This window comes from Nicotiana tabacum, chromosome 8 (genome assembly GCF_000715075.1).
Source record: "Nicotiana tabacum cultivar K326 chromosome 8, ASM71507v2, whole genome shotgun sequence".
NCBI lineage: Eukaryota > Viridiplantae > Streptophyta > Magnoliopsida > Solanales > Solanaceae > Nicotiana > Nicotiana tabacum.
Genome location: NC_134087.1, coordinates 152,622,048 through 152,638,594, shown reverse-complemented (window position 1 = coordinate 152,638,594; position 16,547 = coordinate 152,622,048).

Genomic DNA, 16,547 nt, shown 5'->3' with positions numbered 1-16,547 from the left:
TTAGCTATAGAGATCCGCAGATTTTTTGGCTTGGCAGGTTATTACCGTCGATTTGTTGAAGGGTTTTCATCTATTGCAGCATTTATGACCAGGTTGACTCAAAAGGGTGCTCCGTTCCAGTGGACGGAAGAGTGTGAGGCGAGCTTTTAGAAGCTCAAGACAGTTTTGACCACAACCCCAGTTTTAATATTGCCTACAGGTTCGGTATCTTATACCGTCTATTGTGATGCTTCGAGGATTGGCCTTGGAGCGGTATTGATGCAAGACGGTAGGGTGATTGCATACGCGTCCATACAGTTGAAGGTACATGACAAGAATTATCTTATCCATGATCTCGAGTTAGCTACTATTGTTCACGCCTTGAAGATATGGCACCATTATTTGTACAGTGTGCCTTGTGAGATTGATACTGATCACTGCAGTTTGCAACATCTGTTCAAGCAGAAGGACCTTAATTTGCGTCAGATGAGGTGGGTAGAGCTACTGAAGGACTATGATATCACTATTTTGTATCACACGGGCAAGGCCAATGTGGTGGCCGATGCTTTGAGTCACCGGGCGGAGAGTTTGGATTATTTACCAGTAGCAGAGAGGCCTATGGCGATGGATATTCAGGCCTTAGTCAGCCAGTTTGTGAGATTGGATCTTTCGTAGCCCAGTCAGGTTCTAGCTTGCATGGTCTCTCGGTCTTCCTTATTCGATCGTATCAGAGAGCATCAGTTTGATGACCCTCATTTGCTTGTCCTCAAGGACAAGGTTCTGCACGGTGATGCCAGAGATGTGACTATTAGTGATGACGGTGTATTGAGGATGCATGGTCGGATTTGTGTACCCAATATTGATGGGCTTCGAGAGTTGATTCTAGAGGAGGTCCATAGTTCACGGTATTCCATTCATTCGGGTGCCACGAAGATGTACCAGGATTTGAGGCAACACTATTAGTGGAGGCAGATGAAGAAAGATATAGTTGGGTTTGTAGCTCGGTGCCTCAATTGTCAGCAAGTGAAGTACAAACACTAGAGACCGGGTGGGTTGCTTTAGCAGATAGAATTCCGAAGTGAAAGTGGGAAAGGATCACCAAGACTTCGTAGTTGGACTCCTACGAACTTTCAGAAAGTTCGATGCCATTTGGGTGATTATGGATCGGCTGACCAAGTCCACACACTTCATTCCTGTGTGTACTACCTATTCTTCGGAGCGATTGGTAGAGATTTATATTCGGGAAATTGTTCGTCTATATGGTATTCTAGTTTCCATCATTTCAGATAGAGGTACTCAGTTCACATCACGGTTCTGGAGGGCCGTACCGCATGAGTCAGGTACTCAAGTGGAGTTGAGCACAACATTTCACCCCCAGATGGACGGACAGTCCGAGCGCACTATTCAGATTCTTAAGGATATGCTCCGTGCATGTGTGATGGAGTTAGGAGGTTCTTGGGATCAGTTCCTGCCACTGGCGGAGTTTGCCTACAACAACAACTATCAGTCCAGCATTCAGATGGCACCGTACAAGGCTTTATATGGTAGGCGGTGTAGATCCACGGTGGGTTGGTTTGAGCCGGGTGAGACTAGATTATTGGGCATAAACTTGGTTTAGGATTCTTTGGAGAAGGTTAAGGTGATTCAGGATAGACTCCATACAGCCCAGTCCAGACAGAAGAGTTACGCGGACCGGAAGGTTCGTGATTTTTTCTATATGGTTGGAGAGCGGGTTCTACTTTGTGTTTCGCCTATGAAGGGCGTTATGATATTGGGGAAGAAAGGGAAGTTGAGTCTGAGGTTTATTGGCCCTTTTGAGATATTGCGGCGTGTTGGGGAGGTTTTTTATGAGCTTGCCTTACCTCCCAGCTTGGTAGGAGTTCATCTGGTGTTTCATGTTTCGATGCTCCAGAAGTATCACGATGATCAGTCGCACGTGTTGGATTTCAGTTCAGTCCAGTTGGACAAGGATCTATCTTATGTTGAGGAGCTAGTGGCAATATTGGGCAGGCAAGTTCGGAAGCTGAGGTCAAAGAACATTACATCAGTAAAGGTTCAGTGGCGGGGTCAGCCGGTCGAGGAGGCGACCTAGGAGACCGAGAAGGATATGCAGGTCGTTACCCTCATCTTTTCACTACTTCAGGTATGTCTCTATGCTCGTTCAAGGACGAATGAATGTTTAAGTGTAGGAGGATGTAACGACCCGGCCGGTCGTTTTATGAATTTAAGCCCCAATACCCGATAAACATCTTTCCCCGTGTTTGTTTCTGCTATTTTGATTTACCGGGATGTTTGGTTTTGAGTTTCAGAGAGTTTTGGGACACTTAGTCCCTAAAAGAGAGCTTAAGCTTTAGAATTTGGACCGTAGTCGGAGTAGTGTGAAGACGGCATCGGAAGAGAATTTCGTTGGTTCCGTTAGCTCCGTTGGGTGATTTCGGGCTTAGGGGCGTGTTTGGATTGTGTTTTGGAGGTCCATAGCTTATTTAGGCTTGAAATTCCAAAAGTTGAATCTTTGAAGTTTCCGGTTCGATAGTGAGATTTTTATATCGGGGTCGGTATGGAATTCCGGAAGTTGGAGTAGCTCTATAGTGTTGAATGTGATGTGCTTGTAAAATATCAGGTCATTTGGACGAGGTTTGATAGACTTTTTGATCGAAAGCGTTATTTGAGAGTTTTTGGAGTTCTTAGGCTTGAATCTGATGTTAAATTGGTGTTTTGATGTTGTTTTGAGCAATCTGAAGGTTTAAAAAACAAGTATGAATGATGTTTTAGGATTGGTTGGCATGTTTGGTTGAAGTCTCGGGGGCTTCGGGTGTGTTTCGGATACTCAATGGACAGTTTTTGGACTTGCAGAAGGATTAGATTTTTGCTGGTATTTGTTGCAGACTTTTCTTCATCGCGATCGTGTGAGGAGGCTCGCGATCACGAAGGCTTAGATGAGGCAGAGGGGATTTTGTTCTACGCGATCACGGGAAAGGAAGTGCGGACGCGTAGTATTGACAGGAGTTGAATTGCGAACGCGTGGGCTACGTCGTGTTCGCGAAGAGGAAGAAGTGAGGCAGCTGAGGAGTGGAAGATTTTCTCTTTGCGATCGCATGAGGTCAACCGCGATCGCGTAGAGCTGAGCCGCGCAACATCGCGATCGTGTAGGGTTTATCGCGTTCGTGTAGGGTTATTTTGGGGGTCAGCAAAGTTTCTCTTCGCGATCGTGTGGGAGTTTCCGCGATCGCGATTAAGGACGTGTCTGGGCAGAACATAAAGTTCAAAATCGAGGGTTTTGAGTTCATATCACAAAATTGAATTTGGAGCTCGGTAGGAAACTAATTTTGGAGAGATTTTCGGAGGGATTTTGTGGGTAATGATTCTTAACTCCTTTTTGCTTATAACCCATTAATCTAAACATGAATTCATCATCTAATTTCGAATTTGGGGTGAGAAATTGAGGAAAAAATTGAAAAAGTTCTTAGACCTAATTTTCGAGTTTTGATTGGGGATTTGACATCGGATTTGGACAATTTTGGTATGTTTAGACTCGTAAGTGAATGAGGGTTCATAATCCGTAACTTTTATCTGATTCTAAGACGTAGGCCCAGGGGACTTTTTGGGCGATTTTCCTAATTTCGCGTGTTAGCTTCAAATTTATTAGTTGAATTAGTTACTTGAAGTCATATTTACATTATGCAATTACTTTGAATAGATCTAGGCCATTTGGAGTCGAGTACTCGTGGCAAGAGTGGGGTTTCGGGTTGATTTTTGAGCCGGTTCGAGGTAAGTGACTTTTCTAACATTGTGTGGGGGACATTCCCCCTAGGGTTTGGTATTGTTATTATATGAATGCCATGTGCGTGAGGTGACGCGTGCGTACACGTGCTAATTGTTGGAAACCCGTTTTCATTAAGTAAATTAACTGTGTCATTCTTTCTTCTTGAACATTACTTGTACTTTAAGCCTACTGTGTAGTATAGGAAAGCATGATTACGTGAATTTAATTATCTTATCTGCTTAAACTATTTACGTGAATTCTGTGCAGCATGTTAGAATATAAGTCTCTGTTCTTTTTGGTACGGGCTTGAATGAAATTGTGGATTCTTTCCTTGAGATTGTTGTGTTTTTATTTTGGGACTACGGATGAGTATTCCGGGAGATCCCCCGTACATATATTGATTTGGACTGTAGTGCGGTATACGAGAGATCCCCAGCACATATATTGAGGATACTAAGAGATCCTCGGGATACCGAGAGATCCCCAGCACATATATTGAGGATACTAAGAGATCCTTGGGATACCGAGAGATCCCCTGCACACATATTGAGGATACTAAGAGATCCTTGGGATACTGAGATAACCCCGAGTATTTACGTTTGGGACTTCGGGACGGGATCCCAAGAGATCCCCTATCGCTATTTTTGTATACTGAGTGTGTATTGTCTGGGTTTTCTTCTCATTTACTGATATTTTTTTTATTATACTATTGCACCTTACACTGTCTTACTTTTTCTTATATATTGTTATCTCAGTAGGGCCCTGACCTTCCTTGTCACTACCCGACCGAGGTTAGGCTTGACACTTACTAGGTACCGCTGTGGTGTATTCATGCCCTTTCTACGCATGTTTTTCATGTGCAGATCCGGGTTTTTCGGGTCAGCCCTACCATCCTTGAGGCGAGACAATCCTTCAGAGACTTTGAGGTATATCTGTTGAATCCATATACCGAGGAGTCCCTTTCTATTCCCTCTTATAGTTATAGCCCTTATGTATTTGCTTTTGTTTAGACATTCTGGAGTTAGACCCTTGTAGTTATTCAACAGTTAGTATATGCCGAGCGGCATCTTAAACGTTTTTATATTTTCTTATCTTCAGTTTTTATTAGTTTTTCCACATTTTGTTTCTTTTTCTCAATTATTAGGCCTACCTAGTCATAAAGACTAGGTGCCGTCACGACAGTTCACAGAGGGCAAACTTGGGTCGTGATAGTAACCCATATTTATTCCCTCATATCATATGGCTCCAGCTGAGTTGAAGGAGTTTAAGAAGTAGTTGTAGGAGTTATTGGACAAGGGATTTATCAGGGCGAGTATTTACCCTTAGGGAGTACCAGTGTTATTTGTGAAGAATTATGGTTCCATGAGGATGTGCATTCAATATAGGCAGTTTTACAAGGTCACTATCAAGAACAAGTACCCATTATCTCGTATTGATGATTTATTTGATCAACTGCAGGGTGCCAGGGAGTTCCCAAAGATTGATTGAGGTTGGGTTATCACGAGTTGAAGATTAGGGCTTCAGACATCCCTAAGATGGTGTTCAGGAGTCATTATGGACATTATGAGTTTTTGATGATGTCTTTTGGTTTGACTAATGCCCTAGAAGCTTTCATGAATTTGATGAACAATATGTTTTAGCCATATTTGTATTCTTTTGTCATTGTATTCATTGATGATATCTTGGTATATTCTCATAGTAGGGAGGAGCATAGGCAACATTTGAGTATTGTGCTTCAGATTCTGAGGGAGAAGAAGTTGTATGCTAAGTTTTCCAAGTATGTGTTTTGGTTTGATTCGATGGAATTCATGGGCCACTTGGTGTCTAGTGATGGTATCAAGGTGGATCTGAAGAAGATGGAGGCAATTCAGAGTTTGGCCTAGACCTTCTACACCTGTAGAGATAAGGAGTTTCTTGGGTTTGGCAAGCTATTATCATCGCTTTGTGGAGGGATTTTAATCTATTGTCGTACTATTGACCAATTTGACTCAGAAGAGCACTCTGTTAAGATGGTCCAATGAGTGTGAAGAGAGCTTTCAAAAGCTTAAGAATCTTTGATTGCCATTCTAGTTTTTCTATTACCCTTAGGATTCAGGATGTACTCTTTTATTATGATGCTTCAAACATTGGCCTTAGTTGTTTGTTGATGCAGGACGACAGGGTGATTGCCTATGTATCACACCATTTGAAGCCCCATGAAAAGAATTACCAGTTCATAATTTGGAGTTAGTAGCTATTGTGCATGTGCACAAGATTTGGAGACATTACTTGTATGGTGTGTTATGTGAGGTTTACAATGATAGTTAGAGTCTTCAGCATTTGTTCAAGCAAAAGGATTTAATTTGAGGCAGTGTAGGTGGTTGGAGCTGTTAAAGGATTATGATATCACTATCTTGCATCATTCCCGTAAGGCTAATATCGTAATGGATGCTTTATGTAGGAAGGCAGAGAGTATGAGGAGTTTGACATTTATTCTAGTTATAGAGAGGCCTTTGGCTATATATGTTCTGGCTTTGGCCAATAGATTTGTGAGGTTGGATATTTCTGAGCTCTTCCTTATATGAGTGCATTACGGCTTGCTAGTGTAATGATCCTTATTTTCTTGTCCTTAAGGACATGGTGTTACGAGGTGGTTCTAAAGAGGTGGTCATTGGTAATGATGGTGTATTGCGACTTCAGGGTCGAATTTGTGTTCCTAATGTGGATAGTTTAAGAGTGTTGATTCTTAAGAATGCTCATAGCTTGAGGTATTCTAATCATCCAAGTGCTACGAAGATGTATCGTGATTTGATGCAGCATTTCTAGTTGCAGAGGGTGAAAAGGACATTTTTGGTCATGTTTCACGGTGCTTGAAGTGTCAGCAGGTCAAGTATAAACATTAGAATCTTGGCGGTCTACTTCAGAAGATGGATATACTAGAGTGGAAGTAGGAGCACATTACTATGGGCTTTGAGGTAAGACTGCCACAGACTTTTAGGAAGTTTGATGTTGTTTGTGTCATTGTGGATAAATTGACCAAGTTTGTGCATTTAATTCCGGTCATGGCTTCTTACACTATATATAAGTTGGCTCACATCTACATTAGAGAGATTGTCCATTTGCACGGCTTGCCTATCTCTATCATCTCAAACCGTGGTACTCAGTTCACATCTCGCTTTTGGAGAGCAGTTCAGTGAGAGTTGGGCATGCAGGTGGAGCTTAGCACTATATTTCGCCCAGAGTCGGATGGGCACTCTGAGCAGACCATTCATATCCTTGAGGATATGTTGAGAACATGTGTTAGTGATTTTAGAGGCTATAAGGATCAGTTCCTACCATTGAACAGAGTTCTCTAACAACAACAGCTGCCGGTCCAGTATTTATATGGCAGTATATAAGGCTTTATATGGTAGACGATGTTTTTCTCTGGTTGGTTGATTTGTGCCTGGAGAGGCAAGGTTGTTGGGCACAGACTTGGTTCGTGGTTCTTTATAGAAGGTGAAGTTGATTCACAAGCAGATTCATACAAAGAAGTCCAGGCAGAAGAGTCATGCTGATAAGAAGGTTCGTGATTTCGTTTTCATGGAAGGTAAGAAGGTACTTCTTAGATTCTTAGAGTAACGCATATGAAGGTCGTGATGAGAATTGGGAAAAAGGGCAAGTTGAGCCCCAGCTATATTGGTCCGTTTTAGATTTTAGAGAGAGTTGGTGAGTGGCTTATATGCTTAACTTGCCACCTAGCTTGTTGGGAGTTCATCCACTATTTCAATGTTTTCATGCTTTGGAAGTATTGTGAAGACAAGTCACATATGTTAGATTTCAGTTCAGTGCAGTTGGATAAAAATCTAGTTTATGTAGAAGAGCCGGTGGACATTTTGGATAGGCAGGTTCAGAAATTAAGGTAAAAAAATATTGCATTTAGTGAGTCTAGTGGAGAGGTAAACCGGTTCAAGAAGTGACTTTGGCGACCGAACATGTTATGCGAATTAGATTTTCTCATCCTTTTGGCATTTTATTATTTTTAAGCCCATTCAAGGACGAACATTTGTTTAAGAGGGACAGAATGGAAAGATCTAGCCAGTCATTTTATGTATTAGAGCTATGTTCCCCTATTTGATATTTCTTGTATGTCTATTTGATAATTTATGATTTTTGGAGATGGTTGGTTTGATTTCGGGAATCCTTGAGAGTGAATTGGAACACTTAGTTCCATTTTTGGAAGTGTAAGTTATAAGAGTTGATCAATGTTTCACTTCTGTGAAAACGACCTCAGAATTGGGATTTGATGGTTCCAATAGATTCGTATGTTGATTTTGGACTTGGACGTATTTTTAGATTTGGATTTGGAGGTTGCTAAAAGGTTTTGACTTTATTTGTAAAGTTGGAAATTTGAAGAATTAAAGAGTTCTTAAGTTTACTAATAGTTGACTTTGAGGTTATCGGACTTCGATTGTTGTTTCGATCTTGGGATATGTTCATGTTTTTGTATGAAACTTGTGTGATAAGCTTGGTTGAGATCTAAGGTGTTTAGGCATGAATCAGACACTTGGTTGGAAGCTTAGAAGTTCTTGAACTTAAGAGAAGTTCAACATGTGGTTTTATCTTCGATTTTTAGATATGATGTTTTTTTATGGGTTTGGAGGTCTTGGATAGGTCCGGATAGTGTTTGTGTACTTTTTTGTATGATTCGATGGAGTCCCAGGGGCTCAGGTGAGTTTCGGACCACCTGAAGCATGTTTGAGATGGATGATTTTGCTAGTGTCTAGTATGCATCGCGAATGTGGGAGTAGGATTTTGTTCACGAAGAAGGAATTTGGCCTGGAGGTTTTGTACATCACGTTCGTAAAGGAGGAGTTGTGTTCGCGAAGGGTGAATGATAATTGGCTTTCGCATTCTTGAAGGAGCTGGTCGCATTAGTGATAAGGCGAGGCAGATGGCCTTCACGTTCACGATACTCCTATCGCGTTTGTAAAGGAGGATTTGTAGGCTGAGGCAGGTTATGGTCTGCGATCGCGAGGTAGTGGCCGCGTTCGCTTAGGATATAACTGGATAGACTATATAAGTTGTGATTTTCGGAATTTTTTCTCGTTCTAATCATATTTTGAACCCTAAACTTGGAGAGGGGAAACTTTTCAAGGAAATTTTCATACAAGTCAAGAGAGTAAGTTATTTCTACTCATTTGTGATTGTATTTCAAGAATCTACATAGAATTTTAAAGCGTAAAAATTGGGGTTTTGGTATGAACTTTAGAGAGTATTTTGGGGGTTTTGATTATGAAATTAAAACCTAATTTGGATTCTAATCATATATTTGGAATCGTAAGTTTATGAGTGAGCCATATCTATGATCAATTTCAGATTCCAAGCACATGAATTTGTGTTGTGAGGTTTGAGAAGGGATCTGAGTATGCATATTTAGATATCTAAGATTTTATATAAATGTTGGTTGATTTATATCGTCTCTTTATGCGAGAATTGAGGTCTTTAACACCAGATTTGATCTCCATGCCTGGGAAGCATGCCTAAGTTCCATATGTACTGTATCTCAAGCCTTTTTACCTATATGATGATACCATGCTTTACTTGGTGTCTTATTATATTTTTACCTAATAATTAGACTGTTAGTAAGTGTCGATGTCGAGCGCTTCCATCACTACTTCTTCGAGGCTAGACTTGATATTTACTGAGTACCATGGTTTTGTACTCAAACTACAATTCTCCATATTATTACGCAGGTTCTGAGGCTAGTACTGGCGGTACCCATGTTACATCCCGTACTTTTCTACAGAGGATTTGAGACACTATTTTAGTAATCACGACTATTAGTATGAGACAGAGGGAGTATTGTAACTTGAATTAAAGACCTCTTATCGATTGAGACTTTCAAAAATAGATCCTACATTGTTCATATCCCGATGTTAGCAAAATAATAAAAATAGAAATTTATTACGAAAGTCTCAATTGTATTTGGAAACCTCATTACCCTCATGCAAGCTCTAAGCCATACATCTGATTTACTATATGCATGATTGCATCAATTCTTGATAAGTAATTATGTAAACTGAACCAAGAAGTATTTATAAAATACAAAAAATCCAGTAAATATTGTAATAAAGTTGGAAAAACAACCTTGATACCATTAGATACATTTTGATATGGTATTTATATTGAGTGAAATATTTTTGTAAAAAGTTTGAAAAATATGATTTTATATAGTTATTAATATTACTACTTTCAAATATATTTTAAATTATACACATAATATGAGGAAGTTTATGGGATTTTCTTTATTGTAAAGATAGAAATTATTTTCTCACAAAAAAAGAAGGTTATCTTTTTACCATTTTAAGAATTAAGCTACCAGAATTTTTTACTCTTTATATAAGATTAGGAAAATTATAAGTTGAGAAAATATATGTATTTTTACATGGATCTTTTAATAAAAATAATGGTGTATGTATTTATTTTATGCGGTACCATATGACCATGATTATAGGATGTATAAAGTGTATTAAAAATAAGTAGAATTTTAAATAATCTGGAATAATTCTTAATTATGTGTGTAATTGGTTAATTATCGGGTAACGGGATATTACTTAATTTATTAATAAATTAGTAGATAAAGATTTAGAATCCCCACCCTACCCCACCCCACCCTCCACGTGGCAACAAGCCAATTCTTAACCAAATGACTCTTAGTCATTTTGGCTAGATGGCAAGTAATGGGTTAGCCTTGATACAAAATAAATTCATTTCATCTCTTTATTTGTACTGATCATTCATCAATTCATGTCCGTATCTTTCACTCTCATGACTTCTCTCATTTCTCTCTTCTCCTCAATTTTTGCCAACATGTTAGGTCTCCAAAAAAAATAGTAAAAACAAGACATGTTTTTAGCAGATGCTTAGGATTTTTTCTCCTCAAATTTCATTCTCCTTTAGTGATCTCTCCACTTTCTCCTTATGAATTCAAGATTACTATACTACTAGTCTCTTATATTGCTGTTATTTTATTATGCATTTTTATGGTACTAATATATCGGCTTCTGTTGCTTTTTTTGAGCCGAGGGTCTCCTGGAAACAGCCTCTCTACCCTTCGGGGTAGGGGTAAGGTCTGCGTATATATTACCCTCCCCAGACCCCACTTGTGGGATTATATTGGGTCGTTATTGTTGTTGTTGTTGTTGTTGTAGTCTACTATTAGCTTGTGTTTTTTCTCCTTTACTTGTACTTGGAAAAGTCATGAGTACCAATAAATACCTTAAGCACAAAAGCTACTTTAATAAAATATTTTTGAGTCAATTTATGTACACAACAATAACTTGGTGGTCAATTCCCTATGGAGTTTCTTTTCTAGCTTCATGTTCAAGATTTTCTTTCTCTTGGAGAAATACATAGACAGGATGGTGGAGGGAGATAAGAAGAGTGATTCACATTTTAGAGCCATTCAATTGGAATGCAAAAGTGACAAAAAATTAGAATTTGATAAAATAGAGAGCTCTGTTTTTGTTCAGAGTAAGTTTGAATATATATATGGGGACAATATGCTTTTGGATTAATAGAAAAGCCAGAAGTTAAAAGCTTTACTATTCAAGAAATCTTTGTGAATTCTAATGAAGGAGAAGAAATTGTAATAGCTAAAGAGTTGAAGTTGGATCAAATTAGAAAAGAAGATGAGATTGATAAGAGTTTTGAAGATTCACCAAATTCTAAGGAAAAATTGTTCTATTTCTCTTTTTTCAAGAATGGAATTGATGAAAAAGCAAAAGCTGAGGTTTTTGATGAAAAAGAAGCTAATGATCAAGAAATAGCAGAAGAGCATGTTGAAAGTATTTGTTGTGAAGAGAATTTGAAGCAAAATGAAGTTTTTAGTGATAAGGAGTCAGATAATTTGGAAGATATATGTTACGAAATTCAATTGTTTCTAGAGAATCAATCTCTGCATTGACTTAAAATAATTCCAAAAGTTTGTAAGCACTATCTTTTTTCTGTATCGGAGGATCCTATTACATAATAGTGAATTAACAATAGACAGGAGAGGTTCCTCAGGTATGTTAAGGCTATTCCTTCTTTTCTTTTGGCATGATCTATATGATACGAATGAAACGAGTAAATGCACAACTTTCATAAATGACTCTATTTATAGAAGTCTTAGAGATGGCTATGTTCTTGAATTCCCATATGTCTTATTATTCTATCGTTTGTTCATGGGTCTCAGAAAATACGTAAGTTGATAAAGTTTGTTTCATGATATTAATCAGAGGCATAATAGTCTTATGACGTACCGAGAGATTTTATTAACGTATTTCATATGCATTTCATGCATTTATACATGTACATTGACCCATGACTAGATGACATTATATACGCATATATATATGTATATATATGTATATGGGATACGGGAAAGGTTATGTCACGACCCCGAATACCGATCATGATGGCGCCTATCACAGTACTAGGCAAGACGATAACCCATAATCACATCCCAGTTATCAATAACATTAAGCCATTTTTCTAACATAAGTTTTGAATGCGGAATCCATTAATAGTATTAAAATGATAGAAATATGCGAAAAATCAACATAGCCACTACTACACAGCCCAACAAATCTGGTGTCACGAGTCTAGAGCCTCTAATACATAGCTGAACATCTAGTACATCATGTCTAGGAAATTAAAAAAAATAAACTGGATAGAGAGGAGAAAACAGGGCTGCGGACGTCATTGCAGCTACCTCATAATCTCCGGTGAATACTGACTCGACAGAAAGTCCTCACTCTACCCCTCGGGCACCTGGATCTGCACACAAGGTTCGGGGAGTAACGTGAGTACGCTAACTCAGTAAGTAACTAAAGTAAATAAAGACTGAAGATAGTGACGAGCAGTTAAAACATATAACTGAAAATAGCAACAGGATAATAGCTCAACTTAATAGTTTAAAACTCGTTTCGTCATAAAATCCACACTTTCAGCTTAAAACTTGAAATCATATACTTAGCAGTATTTCCAACAGAGGCTTACTTTTAAAAAGGAAGAGTGAAGCAATGAAAATAGCATAACAAGGCCTCTGGGGCAAGGAATCACTCAGAATATGGCACCTCGGGCAGCCTCTCAGTCACTCGGGACTCAATTCTCGTCACTGAGTGCTCACTCTCAACACTCGGCTCCTCATAATAACAAAAATCATAGTAATCGCTGCGGTGTACAGCCCAATCCATATATCGATGCGGCGTGTAGCCCGATCCATATATATAGTCGATTGCGCTCACTGGGGGTGTGCAGACTCCGAAGGGGCTCCTATAGCCCAAACTCTATATCGCTGCGGCGTGCAGCCCGATCCATATATATATATAATCCTCACAACCAGGCCTATGGCCTCTCTCAGTCATTTACCTTACGCTATCGACCTCTCTCACTCATTAACCTCACCGTCTCTCGGGCATAACAATATAATTTAGGGAACTCAGCCCACACAGCCCTCACAATAGGAGCAGAATGATCAAACTAGTTTTAAACATTTGACAGGTAAAACACATGATTGAGGCTATGCTTTAAACAAGTAAAGTGAGGAAAATAGTCAAAGTGCCCCTAAGGGTCTCTATAGATCGGCACAAGGCCCCAAACATGGCATACATCCCATAATACAGTATAACTGACTGCAACATAGAATAATATAGATTTCCAAATCAATTACGCGGCTTAATAGTCGCTACGAGACGGAACAAGTCAAAATCCCTACCGGTGCACGCCCACATGCTCGTCACCTAGCATGTGCATCCGCTTTTATCAAATCAAGTCAAATATGGGGTTTTGTACCCTCAGTTCCAGATTTACAATGGTTACTTACCTCAAACCGGTGAAAATACTACTCCGCGACGCCTTTGCCTCTCGAATCGGTCTCCACTCGCGTCAAATCTAACCAAAATCAGAACGAATATGTCACAATATGCTAAGGGAACAAAGCCCAAGCAAAAACAATCAAAAAATACCAAAACCCCGAAATTAGCAAAACCCAAGCCCCGGTCCCACTTCTCTAAACTTAGAAATTTTTACATCAACGGGTTCCTTATCTCCCCACGAGTTTATACACACCAAAAGTTCTCAAATCCGACCCCAAATGGTCCTCCAAATCCCCAAATCAAAAGTCCAAAATTCCAAGCCCTAGTTCTTCCATTTTTAGCTTACGATTCCATGATTTCTAGGTGGATTTCACAATAAATTCGAGTTTTAGGTCCGAAATTCTTACCTCCAAATGTTTCTCCTTGAATCCCTCTTCAATTTTCCTTCAAAAAACTCTCAAAAGACCAACTATGGAGTAAATGTGCTCCAAAATCGCGGATGAAATGAATTAAAACATTCTTCCCAGGCCTGCTTTACCTTCATCGCGATCGCGGCACTTCCCACGTGATTGCGAAGAACAAATTTTTAAACTCCCCAAAATAACTCTATGCGATCGCGTCCAAGACCCTGCGATCGCAATGCCTGAGCCACTGATCCTACGCGATCACGGACCACCTCACGCATTCACGATGCATACTCTCCCCAAACAATGCGATCACAAGCCAAGCTCTACGAACGTGAAGAGCAACTAGGCCACTTCCTCAATTCCTTCTATGAAATCGCAGGACTCCTCTCGCGATCGCGAAGGGCAAAACTGCAATAGCTGAACCTGAACTTCTGCAATTTTTCAAACTTAGAAATGATCCGATTGACCACCCGAAACTCAGCCGAAGCCCCTGGGACCTCAATCAAAGGCACAAACACATCCTAAAACCTTATCCAAACTTGATCCAATCATCAAAACACCTCAAACAACATCAAATCACTCAAAATACATCAGATTCAAGCTTAAGTTTCTAAAATCTTCTGAAATACGCTTTCGATCAAAAAACCCCACCAAACCACATCTGAATGGCCTAAAATTTTGCACACACATCCCAAATGATATAAAGAGGCTACTGCAACTCTCGGAATTCCATTCCGACCCCGAATCAAAATCTCACCTACCAATCGGAAATTGCCAAAATATCAACTTCGCCAATTCAAGCCTAATTCTACACCGGACCTCCAAAACCAATTCCGATCACACTCCTAAGCTATAAATCACCTTTTGAAGCTAACCGAACCATCGGAACTCACATCCGAGCCCTCTAACACATAAGTCAACATATGGTTGACTTTTCCAACTTAAACTTTCTTAAAAGAGACTAAGTGTCTCATTTCTTACCAAATCCTCTCAGAACGCAAACTAATCAACTTGATCACTTAAAACATGGATAACGAAGAATAAAGAAGCAAAAATGGGGGAAACGGAGCGGTAACTCATGAGACGACTGGCCGGGTCGTCACATCTTCCCCAACTTAAACAAACGTTCGTCCTCGAACAAGTCAAGAAACATACCTGAAGCCTCAAATAGATGAGGATATTTGCTCCGCATCTCCCGCTCGGTCTCCTAGGTTGCCTCCTCCACGGGCTGACCTCTTCACTGCACTTTCACTGAAGCTATATCCTTTGACCTCGACTTCCGAACTTGACGACCCAAAATAGCTACTAGCTCTACATTAAAGGTCAAGTCATCATCCAACTGAACCATGCTGAAGTCCAAAACATGAGACGGATCCCCAATATACTTCCGAAGCATAGAAACATGAAATACCAGATGCACACTCGACAAGTTGGGTGGCAAAACAAGCTCATAGGCCGCCTCCCCAATCCTCCGAAGCACCTCAAAAGGCCCAATAAACCGTGGACTCAATTTCCCTTTCTTCCCAAATCTCACGACACCCTTCATGGGTGAAACCTTCAATCGAACCTTATCGCCAACCATGTAAGACACATCTCGAACCTTCTTATCGGCATAACTCTTTTGCCTCGACTGCGCTGTACGAAGCCTCTCCTGAATCACCTTTACCTTCTCCAAAGCATCCTGTACCAAATCAGTCCCCAATAGCCTGCCTCACTGGGCTCGAACCAACCAACTAGAGATCTACACCGCCTCCCATACAAAGCCTCGTATGGAGCCATCTGAATACTCGACTGGAAGCTGTTGTTATAAGCAAACTCTGCCAGCGATAGAAACTCATCCCATGACCCTCCGAAATCAATGACACAGGCATGCAACATATTCTCCAATATCTGAATAGCACGCTCGGACTGTCCGTCCATTTGAGGATGAAAAGCTGTGCTCAACTCCACCCGAGTAACCAACTCTCTCTGTATGGCTCTCCAAAACTGTGAAGTAAACTGAGTACCTCCATCTGAAATTATGGAAACTGGGACACCATGCAAACGGATAATCTCTCGGATATAGATCCCTGCCAACCTCTCTGAAGAATAGGTAGTACACACAAGGACGAAGTGCACGGACTTGGTCAGCCGATCCACAATCACCCAGATAGCATCGAACTTCTTCAAAGTCAGTGGAAGTCCAACCACAAAATCCATAATGATCCACTCCCACTTCCACTCAGGAATAACATCTGCTGAAGCAAGCTACCCAATCTCTAATGCTCATATTTCACCTGCTGACAATTGAGACACCGAGCCACAAATCCCATAATATCCTTCTTTATTATTCTCCACCAATAGTGTTGCCTCAAATCCTGATACATCTTTACGGAACTCAGATGAATGGAATACCGCGAGCTATGGGCCTCCTCCAGAATCAACTCCCGAAGCCCATCCACATTGGGCACACAAATCTGGCCCTACATCCTCAACACCCCATCATTATCGATGGTCTCATCTCTAGCATCATCATGCTGAACTCTGTCTCAAAGGACAAGCAAATACGGATCATCATACTGGCGCTCTCTGATGCGA